General features: G+C 35.9%; 2 non-coding genes across 2 annotated transcripts; both read left to right on the top strand.

Annotated features, from left to right (window-relative positions):
• Window positions 1-713: 713 nt before the first annotated feature.
• On the top strand, window positions 714-819 carry LOC124888283. Its single transcript, XR_007046412.1, has one exon. It is a non-coding gene; the product is annotated as a small nucleolar RNA R71 (small nucleolar RNA).
• A 4,987-nt stretch (window positions 820-5,806) lies between these two features.
• Window positions 5,807-5,913, top strand: LOC124888287. Its single transcript, XR_007046415.1, has one exon. It is a non-coding gene; the product is annotated as a small nucleolar RNA R71 (small nucleolar RNA).
• Window positions 5,914-12,202: the final 6,289 nt, after the last annotated feature.

Genomic DNA, 12,202 nt, shown 5'->3' on the forward strand with positions numbered 1-12,202 from the left:
AACTTTCCATCAACCTGTGACTCAACAAAAAACCAGTGAAGTAAAAACTAAAAATACTTAAAATATAATCTAACTTAACTTGGGTTACCTCCCAAGTAGAGCCTGATTTAGTGTCACAGCATAACCCATATAATACTTTACTATCTTCTATCATCCTTTTACTCCTACTTGGACGCCATATTCTTATTCATTACTTACCCCTTGAATGTGAACTCTCAAGGTTAGTAACTCTCGTAACAATAGCCTTTTTAGGTTCATCAGTCTTTATTAGTTTGGGTTGGGGTATTTATGGCTTTGGAAGTTCAATGAGGAAGTTTGAAGAGGTATTTAGTGAAATAAACTCCACCACTCTAGACTTATCCCCTTCAATCACTGTAATCATGCATAAATATTTGTAGTGGGATAACTATTATTGCAGGCTGTGTAACCCCCAATTTATTTTGCTGAGCTGATTAGTTATATGATTTTGTAGTGTAGTAATCTAAGCTGATATACCAGTAAACTAGTCTACCTCCAATACACCTGCAACCTTCATTGGAGCATCTCTTGAGTCAACATACCACTCAGGATTCCCTTGTTAAATCCAATTCAGCAGTGTGTATAATTCATCATACGTCTTCTCAAGAGCTTACAAACCTACTGCTGAATCCAAAAGAATCTTAGTGTTTGGATCAAGACCCTCTATAAAAGTATGAACTAGTACATTATTAAACTGATGGTGGTAAGGAAAATTTCTAAGCATACCCTTAGATCTTTCCCAAGCTTGGTAAAGATTTTCTCCTTTTTTTGCCTGAAACTCAAAATCTCACTTCTCAAATATGTTGTCTTCCCAGATGGAAAGAATTGAATATGGAAATTCTAAGCCAGATCATCCTAGGAAGTGATGGAGTTTGGGGGGTTCAGCAAATAACCACCTCTTCGCTTCCCTAATTAGAGAAAAGTGGAAGAGAGTCGGTCTAACATAATCAGTAGATACCCAGTAGGAATATAGGTGTCAATGATTTCCAAGAAAGTCTGTATGTGTTGTTGTGGGTCTTTATGTGACAACCCTGAAAATTGTCCACTCGAACACAATATTTTTAACATATTTTTCTTCAATTTAGATCGACCATCAACCTTTGGCTTACGGATGCAATTAGTAGCATGGTTTGTAAGTGGGATTGCCATTTTATGAATAGTTCTGGCTTATGCTTAAGCAGGAGCAGCTAAAATCACCGGAGCGGAGCATGTGCCACATTTGGATCAATAAGATTAGGATCTATTTGATTGGCCATTTAAACTTGCTGAATTGGATAGTGAGATCTTTGCCTTTTATGAAATGCTTGTTTTGGTTCTGAATAAATCTCTACTAACTCTCTATCTCTTGCCAGACTAGCATATCACTAGTCTTGCAAAAGTCAACCACTAAGATTAATTCATTAACACTTAAACTTATTATCAAAAAAACAAAAATTTAGAAAATACCTAATTATTTGTGTCCCCGACAATGGCATAAAAAACTTGTTGCAGTCTATTGCACACGCAAATGCACACGATCGTACAAGTAATATAGTGACTCAGAGAGTCTGATATCGTACTCACAAGGACTACTTAACTAGAAATTATACTAACTTTAGTTTCGATAATAATGCATTAAGTGTTTCAAAGGATCAAGATTATTTTGAAGATTAAAGTAATAATCTAATTAATAAATAAAAAGAATGGAAATAGCAACGTAAGCATAGTTGTAAGCAATATAGGTAAGGATTCCAGGGTTGAGACACTTTTAGTAATTTTACAAATCTCTATTCTTATCATAGATTAGTTTATTATCGGGTTATTGATTCACAGGGTTTAGAGTATGATCATGGTCTCTTTATCCTCTAATATTCTACCTAAATGGACATTACAACTACATCATTGAGCGGGGATGCAATAATCTATTTAAATGCATTAAGATATCATCCTGAAAGTGAACCAAATAAGGCTTCTAGGTATATCTCTATCCTAGACGCCAATTCAAATATTTTATTTTATAAAATAATAAGAACCTTGCTCCTTAAAATCTTCAATCGAACCTATGATTCTCCTATTGGATTCATAAAGGAATATAGGTGTATTTTAATGGTGGACAATCATCAAAATAGTAAGCACAAGAGATAAAGAATAACCCATATGATAATTCAACAATAAACTACTCTATGAATATCAAAGTGTAATCATGGTTTCGGCCGCTACCCTAGAACAAGGGTGTTTAGCCACTCATGGACATAGTCATAATCACCATAGATGAATACAAGATAAAATCTATAAATAAACTAAAGAAGAAGAATAAAAACCCTAATTGAGGTGTTTTACATCCTCCCTCAAAGTCTCAAAGTCATCCAAGGTGTCTAACATCAAGTTCAAGTGTTCTATTTATAGGAGGACAAGTTGGCCATTTTTGGATTAGGGTCTGCATCACTCCTCTTAATCCATGGACTAGGGTGTGCAATGCGTCCTCATCATGGTGACACAATGGAAAGTCATATTTTCAGATATATCCATGTCTGCAACATCCCTCTCATGGCATGGATCAAGGTCCGTGACACCCCATGTTTTTGCAACCTCAATTTTACTTCTAAACTTGTCCTGTGCACTCGTCCTTGCATCCCAAGCCTTGGGGTGTTATTTCAACTTTATTTCCAGCTTGTGTATAATACATATATCAGCACAATAATCACACCAAGTATCCTATAGAATAAAAAACCATATATTAAAGCTCAAAACAACATTATATCAAGGACAACGAACTAGAAACTTAAGCTAAGAACTTGTTTTGGCTTTTTTGATCTTTAACTTCTTGTTGGAATCTAGGCTTGATCCAATTGAAACTTGAACAATATAAACACGTGATTCAACATGTAATTATACAATAATAACCTTATGAACCCATTACACATAGTAGAATCCATTGAGATCAACTAGAACAACACCTAGCTCAAGCTAGTAACACTAGTTTTCTCATTTGAACTCCTACTGACCAAATTGAGTACAAACTTAATTTAGAGACACTTTAAAAAATCTAATCAAGAACTTAAACACTTAGATGCTCAATTATATTATTCTTAAGACACTAAGTGCATGAGTAGTCCTCAAAATAAGACGTAATAAGCCCGGATAACAACACTAAGGTGTATAAATCCACCTCAGATCATCACTCCACTCTTAAAGCCATGTTTGTCCTCGAACAACTCTTTACTCTAAGAATCATAAGATGTAGTCACTCAAAACTTCTACTACAACCAATACATTCAATCTAGTACTACAATTACTACACAAAATGCAAGTTCCTACACTAAGCACGTTACACACACAATTGACAGTTCAAGAATACTACTCCAAAATATCCTAGCCTTAGGATTGACTAACCTAGTTGGCAAACTCAATACATATTGTTCAATCAAAGACATCATACAAATCACCCAACTATCATCAAACATGTGCCCCCACGACAGGATATTTACCCATGATCACTGACATAAATGCAATTTATTAGAAATTAGGTACAAGAATAAAATTATGCTCACCCTCACAAAGAATTAACAAGTTAAATAAGATGAACCATAGTCTTGACATTAGGGGTCGTTTGGTTGGGAAATTGTTATCCCAGGATAACTAATACCGGGATTAGCTATCCCGAGATTACCCGGGATAACTTATCCCACCATGTACATGGGATTAGTTATCCCATAACTATGGCATAAATGGTGGGATAAGTTATCCCACCATTGATTGATCCCTCCAATCAAACACTCATTCAATTGATCTTTATATTTTATCCCGGGATTACTTATCCCTTGGATTACTTTCAAACCAAACGACCTCTTAGTGTATTACTCCACTAATATCAGAATGATAAAACTTAGGATCAAATAGGTCTTTAAGGGTTTTAGTGTTGGCTAAGGGAAGAGTAGGAACTATTTTGATCAAGAATAGTGACTATCTTCCCTAAGCACTTTAATACATCACACTTTTCATTCAATTCACCTTTAACAACCAATTTCCACAACTTTTGTCAACCCATATCTATTGTTTTACCCCATTTCATTAAGCTTATTCACATACACTATGGTGGGAGTATTGTCTTTTAATTCATGATTCAATTTTACCCTTCTTCATACACACTTTACGTTATGCACCCCTATGATAACCACCCCTTAACTTAAGTGATTTGCCTTAATTGAGGTGGATAATGTCCAAGGAAGACTAGTGCCAAAATATGTTCATTGTAACACTACTGGGCTAAAAGTAGGAATTTCATTAGCACAAATTTCTCTAACTCCCAACCACAACACATTAATTGTAGACACCAATGACTATTACTTTGGGGCTTTACTTTTACCTTTCTCCTACTTGAATTTCAAAACCCTTAACTTAATTAGATTTTACACTAAAGCACTTAGGAGATTTGGATCAAATTAAGGTTTATCAAAGAAGGGGGTACAGGCTACAAATGAAGCTGCCAAATAAAATAATATACAAGATCAATAGGATTAACTAGGATGATGCACAAGGATAGGTAAAATAGGGTATGAAACATAGCTATCAAGGAAATGCTTATATCATCTCCTAAACCCACACTCCTTATTTCACTTTTCACACACACCAGACTAGTTCTATATATCAAGTATAAAAAAGAATACACAAAACCTCACATACACATGGCACATGCTCGACTCAACTAGGATCATTATTGACTCTCAACCAAACAATCACATTGATTCAACATTAAGCTAACACGAGTCATAATCATGAGCCTAGGAGTCTCAAAAGTAGAAATTCACACAATAAACATGCCTATTTAAAACAAAAAAACATGTATCATGCAATTTAATATAGCACCAATAAGAATATCCCACACATTTTTTGAGAATTACTCCTAAAAATGGGAATCTTCCAACGCCACACTTAAAAATCTACTTTATCCCAAAAGTATACTCAAATGTAGAGATAGAAATACTTCCTAAAACGTTTAGGCCTAACAACTATCATCTTTATACATCAAGAGGGTCCTTAGAACCCCACACCGAGTCTTCGTTATGCTTCTTAGGTCAGAATTTCTAGTACTCTAACTTCCCATCAACCTGTGACTCAACAAAAAAATCAGTGAAGTAAAAACTAAAAATACTTAAAATAAAACCTACCTTAACTTGGGTTGCCTCCCAAGTAGCACCTGATTTAGTGTCGCGGCACAACCCGTATGATATTTTACCATTTTCTATCATCCTTTTCCTCTTACTTGGAGGCCATCTTATTATTCGTTTCTTACCTCTTAAGTGTGAACACTCAAGGTCAACAACTCTCTTAACAATAGCTTCTTCAGGCTCATCAATCAGTATCAGTTTGGGCTGGGGTATTTGTGGCTCAAGAAGCTCAATAAGGAATTCTAAAGAGGTCTTTAGTGGAATAAACTCCAACACCACACACTTATCCTTTTCAATCAATGTAATCATGCACAAATCCTTGTAGTGGGATATCTGTTGCTTCAGGTTATGTAACCCCCAATTTTATTTTACTGAGTTGATTAGTTAACTAATTTTGTAGTGCAGCAATCTAAGCTTATATAACAGTAAACTGGTCCACCTCTAATATACCTGCAGCCTTCTTTGGAGCACTTCTTGAGTTAGTATGCCCCTTAGGATTCCTTTGTGAAATCCAATTCAGTAGTGTATATAATACATCATACGTCTTCTTAAGATCTTGCCAACTTGCTACTAAATCCAAGAGAATCTTGCTGATTGTCTCAAGACCTTCTATGAAAGTATGAACCAGTACATTTTTAAACTGATGGTGGTGAGGGCAATTTATAAGCATACCTCTAAATCTTTCCTAAGTTTGGTAAAGAATTTCTCTTTTTTTCTGCCTGAAACTTAGAATATCGCTTCTCAAATAAGTTAGCTTCCCAGATGGAAAAAGTCAAATAAGGAACTTCCTATCCAGATTATCCCAGGAATTGATGAAGTTTACTTGTTCCGCATATAACTACCTATTCGCTTCCCTAATTAGAAAAAAGGATAAGAGAGTCAGTCTGACATTATCAGTAGATAGCCCATTAGGAATATTAGTATCACTAATTTCCAAGAAATTTTGTATATGCTACTATGGGTCTTCATGTGATAACCCTGCAAATTGTCAACTCGAACATAGTAGTTGTACCGTATTTTTCTTCAATTCAAACCAACGACCCGCCTTTGGCTTTCGAATGCAATTAGTAGAATGGTTCATAAGTAGGATTGCTAACGGAGCAGCTAAAATCACCGGTGCAGAGCATGTGCCACGTTTGGATCAATAAGATTAGGATGTATTTCCTCGGCCATTTGAACTTTCTAAATTAGATAGTGAGATCTTCGCCTTTGATGAAATGCTTGTTCTGGTTCTGAATAAGGCTCTACCAACTCTCTATCTCTTGCAAGTATGGTACATCGCTAGTCCTACAAAAGTCATCCACTAAGATCAATTCATTAATATTTTAACTTATTATCAAAAAACAAAAATTTAGAAAATTATTAATTATTTGAGTCTCCGACAATGTCGCCAAAAACATGTAGCAGTCTATCCACATATAAGTGCACACAATCGTACAAGTAATATAGGGACTCAGAGAGTCGGATATTGTACCCACAAGGACTACTTAACTAGCAATTATACTAACTTTAGTTTCAAAAATAATGCATTAAGTATTTCGAAGGATCAAGATTAGTTTGAAGAATAAAGTAATAATCTAATTAATAAATAAATAACAGAGTTGGCAATAGCAACTTAAGAAAAGTTGAAAGCAATATGGGTGAGGATTCCAGGGTTAAGACACTTTTAGAAATCTAACAAATCTCTATTCTTATCATAGTTTAGTTTCTTATCGGGATATTGATTCACAGGGTTTAGAGTATGATCATGGTCTCTCGATCCTCTAATGTTCTACCTAAATGGACATTACAACCATATCATTGAGAGGGGATGCAATGATCTATTTAAATACATTAAGATATCATCCTGAAAGTGAACCAAACAAAGCTTCTTGGTATATCTCTATCCTAGACTCTAATTTCAATCCTTTGTTTTATAAAATAATAAGAAACTTGCTCCTTAAACTCTTTGATCGAACCTATGATTCCTCTCTTGGATTCACAAAGGAATATAGGTGTATTTTAATGGTGGACAGTTATCAAAATAGTAAGCACGGGAGATAAAGAATAACCTATATGATAATTCAAAAATAAACTATTCTATGAATATCAAAGTGTAATCATAGTTTCGGTCTCTACCCCAGAACAAGGGTGTTTAGCCACTCATGGACATAGTCATAATCACCATAGACGAATACAAGATAAAATTCATAAATAAACTAAAGGAAAAGAAGAAAAACCCTAATTGAGGTATTTTCAGCCTCCCTCAAAGTTTCAAAGTCATCCAAGGTGTCTAACATCAAGTTCAAGTGTTCTATATATAGGAGGACAAGTTGGCCGTTTTTGGATTAGGGTCTGCGTCACTCCTCTTATTCCATGGTCTAGGGTGTGCTATGTGGCCTAATCATGGTGAAAAACTGGAAATTCATATTTTAAGATATCTCCATGTCTGCAACATCCCTCTCATGGCATGGATCAAGGTCTGCGACACCCCATGCATTTGCAACCTTAATTTTACTTTTAAACTTGTTTCGTGCACTTGTCCTTGCATCCCAAGCCTTGTGTTGTTGTTTCGACTTGAGTTCCATCTCGTGTGTCAAACATATATCATAAAAATCATCTCACCAAGTATCCTATAGCATCAAACACCACAAATTAAAGCTCAAAACAACATAATATCATGGACAACGAACTAGAAACTTAAGCTAAGAACTAGTTTTGACCTTTTTGATCTTTAACTTCTTGTTCGAGTCTAGGCTTGATCCAATTGAAAGTTGAATAATATAAACATGTGTTTCTACACGTAATTATACAATAATAACCTTAGGAACCCATTAGACACACTAGAATTCAACGAGATCAACTAGAACAACACCTAGCTCAAGCTAGTAACACTAGTTTTCTCATTTGAACTCTAAGTGACCAAATTGAGTACAAAATTGTTTGAAAGACACTTTAAACATTGTAATCAAGTACTTAAACACTTAGATGCTCAATTATATCATTCCTAACATATTAAGCACACGAGTAATCCTAAAAATAAGACTAAATAAGCCTGGATAACAACACTGAGGTGTATAAATCTACCTCAAATCACTCATCTTTGAATGTTTGCATATCTACTGGAATCACAACCCAACAAAAAAAACCATGCTTAACTAGGAGAATCTAAGCTATCCAAGACAGTCAATCAATACTATAAATTCATACCATAATAACCTCTCTTATTCCAACTTTTCAAAACCAACTGTACATAAACATAAAGCACAATAATGTGTCACAAGGGGATATATGTATGAAATTACATTAGAAACACACAATTATGCATGTATATACAAGTTACACTACATAAAATAAGTAAACAGCCAGCAATATAACTTATGTGTCATCACAACAATGAAATCCCACTCACTCATATGAAATAATGCATTTTAATACAGGGACAATCAAGAGACACTCATACTCAAAAGAGAAGTTCTAATCAATATATGTCAAACACCACAAGCTTGCCCTTATTTTATTTGCCTTAGCATTCAAACAGTCAAGTTAGGATCATAATAGGACTTTTCTCATCTTGTAATGTAGACTTGGGTGACTGGTATGGTACATATAGATATCAAGTGACTATGCCTCCTTTGCACTACACTAACATTGGGGGTCCACTCATTAACCATCTTTCTTTTTATTCCATCCTTATTTCTCCCTTTTTATTCTTTATTACACATTCAGGCTAGGTGCGGCCTTTTGTTCTTTCTTTTTCACTTTTCACATTTTTTCTTTTCTTTTGCTACCATACCTAGCCCTAATAAATTTTTCTCGCATTTTACCCTTTTAGATACACACTTTACATCACACACCCATATGATAGCCACACTTAACTTAGGCAATTTTCCTTAGTTGAGGTACACAATATCTAAGAACGAACGGGCCAAAATAGGATATTACAACATAAATGAGAAGGTGAAATATGAAATAAGAAAAATAGTCTATAAGGCTAAAGCTTTGGGAATTAAGGGATATAATTTACGTATGGAAGGTCATTTAGGCTAAAAGTGGACTAACATTAAAAGCGGCTTATCATCCTTTCCTAACCAACTATCCTACATCCCAGGCAAAACTAACTGGGCAGGTTCTAGATTTAACACACAAAGAGAACTAAGTACCATCTCACACACACATGGAACAAAGTCAATATTACAAGCTATTGCCTATCTGGTTTATGCAATTATTAGCAAATGATTATCATGTCCCTTATCCTAATGCCATAACAAGATCCACAATGTTCACACATATATACATTCACACAATTCTAAAATTTTAGAAGGGTATTATTTTTCTCAAAAATCTATCAAAAACATGACAACTTTCCCCAATTACTTAAAATCTCCCAATTGCACAAAAACACAATACAATATGAAACAAAACACAATACGACACAAATGTTATCCTAGACATGTCAGTTCTACAACTATACCATAGCTGACAGAAAAACAAGAACAACAATAAAAACCCATGGTGGCTATGGTATACTGCATTCCCAATTAAAAAATTATGCATTATCTCTAATGTGCTACAAAAATATAAAACAATGAGAATGATGACACACCTAGGCACCCTAAGCATCTATGTCTTGAGCATCCTAAGATGAGGGTAAATCTACTAATGGAGGCAGTGGTGGTGATGGTGCACTACTAGAAGTTGCTCTTGCTACTATCTTGGTATGCCTCTGCCTCTCAATAAATGCAAAATCTATTGAATTATGTCTGGCCTTTTTCAAAGCCTAGTCATATGTTTTATATCTTTGTCCTACCTACTAGGACTTCTTCATCATCCTCTATAAATAAATCAAAGTATTTAGGCCTACATGAGGTGATATCTAGACTACTGAGGGTATGATTGGAGTTGTGGTTATCATATGACTCTCTGTGATATAGCATACTTCTGCTTGCAAGGGATCCACCTCCTCCAAAATATAACCTAGGTCTGACATCTTAATCTCTACAAATTAAGTTGCAACATATCTCTTAAAAGAATCAATACATGTCTGTAAATCAGGATATAAATTTGATATAGCAACTTTGTGTGAAGCATCCCATATATCCTCTGTTATCTCTAGTCTAGTATGGACCCATGGTCGGATCTACCCATATAGAGTAGCCACCTTATTCTCAACATCCTATAACTGAGCAGCAGTGTCTGTCTTACTATCCATTAATTTCTATAAGAATTCATGAGAAATAGTCGTCATACTTATAGCAACAGTTATAGTGGATGGGTAAAGAGGCAGTGAAGAAGTACCCACCAGCTTTAAACTGGAGGCTGGGGCTGATGTAGAAGTGGTCGGTGTCCCCTCACCTTGGTACTAATCTTGGGGGTTTCTATCTACTTTTCTATCTCAAGATAAATGCTAACTCCCATATCACCTTCCTACATATCAATAGTCTCTATAGGTACTTTAGTAGGCCCACTAGGTATCTTAGGAAAGGTCGAGCATGTTGGATCCTTCATCATCCTCATTTGTGCAGTGGTTGTCACAAGTAATCTCTCATCGACTCCCAATATCTCTAGTAACCTGGAATCATCACACAATCTCTGAATAAGATAAAAAAAATGGCAAATTCATCATATCCCTAAAGGCTCTATCATGAATCTTGTGTTGGAGGATAGGAGCAAAGTAAATATCATACCTGACCATCATACTAGCAATCGGGGCGTCTCCCTCCTAAGTCAATACATTATCTGAAGCAGTCGGGAATAGTCTATAACTGATGATCAACTATCAAAACTTAGCATAAAATTTTAAAGATACTTTTTTATAGTGCTTTGTCCCTCGATCTATGGGGTCTCATCACAAAAAGGTGAAATATAGCCAGCGATCTACTTAACCATCTAAACTCTCTCATTTTTATACTCAACCTCTCTCATAATATATTTGTCATGTACAATTCTTAGTGTGTAGTAACACTCTGCTATTGATATTGGGGTAATATAGTCTTGACTAAAAAGAACTCGTCGGATGCTCTCTACTGAAAGAACAACCCTGACCTCTCTCATAAGGGTCTACTCAAGCTATGGCTACTCTATATGTCTCATCAAACCTATAAATTTGCACATCAAAGGAACTATTATGGCATGATATGATGTATACAACTCTCGTACCAAAGTCGGGCTATAAGAACCGAGTGGTCTAGTCATCCACTCAAACTGATAATGATCAAAAGTCGCCCACAACTATGGTATTCTGCTCAACCCAGATAGATTAATCCTACGCTCCTATAAAATGACCCTCTTAGTTTTGCCGGTCTCCAAAATACAACTATTTATATCAAATATCATTCGTATTCCCTCACCACACCACCTCAGTTATCCTCCTCAAGAGGTGCCTCCGAGGCATGTGTAGGGGGTATACTCTATCCTTCCTATGCTGGTGACTTCCCATCTAGAATTGGCACCTAATGGGAAGCCTGACCCATACCCTCATAAGACTAGGATGCTGCAAATAGTTGTGTATGAGAGGCATTACCCTCCTCGGACTGGGGTACCACTGATGACGCTTTCTGATTTATAGCCATAGATGAATCCTGGTCCCCTCATTAGACTGAGGATGCTTAGAAACACCCTATGGATCTAGAATCGGCCTCACGCATACTATCATCATCACTCGGTGGAGGTGACTGGAGGTGATCCTTAGGACAACTTTATCAACGGTCGGGCTAGAGCTGCCTGGGCAGCTTGAATGACCTTAATTTAAGTCCTAAGCCGGGTAAAGGCTGGCCTTCTGCACTACTGTGAGTTCTCAGGCAATAGTTGTCCTATAATACCAAAAATAATAGTCTCAGCTATCTAGAGCACCTGGCCTCTAGTCACGCTACGCTTTACCCCAGTCACAGCTGCTCTAATCTATGCAATAGGGTACTCTTCTACCGAGCCACTGAGATCAGGGGACTCATCTCGTCTCCTTGATATAAAAACCTTCTTATTTGCAACTTTGGGTGCTATCTGTACCTAAAAAATTAAGTGTTAGAATTCAACACTTAATAAAGGAATGAAAAAGTTGA

The sequence above is a fragment of the Capsicum annuum genome, chromosome 10, assembly GCF_002878395.1.
Source record: "Capsicum annuum cultivar UCD-10X-F1 chromosome 10, UCD10Xv1.1, whole genome shotgun sequence".
Taxonomy (NCBI): Eukaryota; Viridiplantae; Streptophyta; class Magnoliopsida; order Solanales; family Solanaceae; genus Capsicum; species Capsicum annuum.